Source organism: Hemiscyllium ocellatum, chromosome 21 (genome assembly GCF_020745735.1).
Source record: "Hemiscyllium ocellatum isolate sHemOce1 chromosome 21, sHemOce1.pat.X.cur, whole genome shotgun sequence".
NCBI classification, from domain to species: Eukaryota; Metazoa; Chordata; class Chondrichthyes; order Orectolobiformes; family Hemiscylliidae; genus Hemiscyllium; species Hemiscyllium ocellatum.
In genome coordinates, this window is record NC_083421.1 from 18,283,918 (window position 1) to 18,284,580 (window position 663).

Genomic DNA, 663 nt, shown 5'->3' on the forward strand with positions numbered 1-663 from the left:
GAACTCTGACCCCCCTCAATGCAGCTTTAAAGTTAAAGAGAAGACTTTACCAGGAGCAAGTAAAGTCAGCTCACCACCCCCACACTCACACTCACTCACAGTGATACCTCCAGAGCGGCAGGGGGCGCTGTGTGTTGGAGCGTGTGCGCTCAGTGATACCTCCGGAGCGGCAGAGGGCGCTGTGTGTTGGAGGGTGTGCGCTCAGTGATACCTCCGGAGCGGCAGGGGGCGCTGTGTGTTGGAGCGTGTGCGCTCAGTGATACCTCCGGAGCGGCAGGGGGCGCTGTGTGTTGGAGCGTGTGCGCTCAGTGATACCTCCGGAGCGGCAGAGGGCGCTGTGTGTTGGGTGTGTGTGCTCAGTGATACCTCCGGAACGGCAGAGGGCGCTGTGTGTTGGGTGTGTGTGCTCAGTGATACCTCCGGAACGGCAGGGGGCGCTGTGTGTTGGAGGGTGTGTGCTCAGTGATACCTCCGGAACGGCAGGGGGCGCTGTGTGTTGGAGGGTGTGTGCTCAGTGATACCTCCGGAACGGCAGGGGGCGCTGTGTGTTGGAGGGTGTGTGCTCAGTGATACCTCCGGAACGGCAGGGGGCGCTGTGCGGAGAAGCCTGACCAATGAGCGTACGGCTGTAGGCAGGTGTCGCGGGGTCAGGATTCAAGGGGC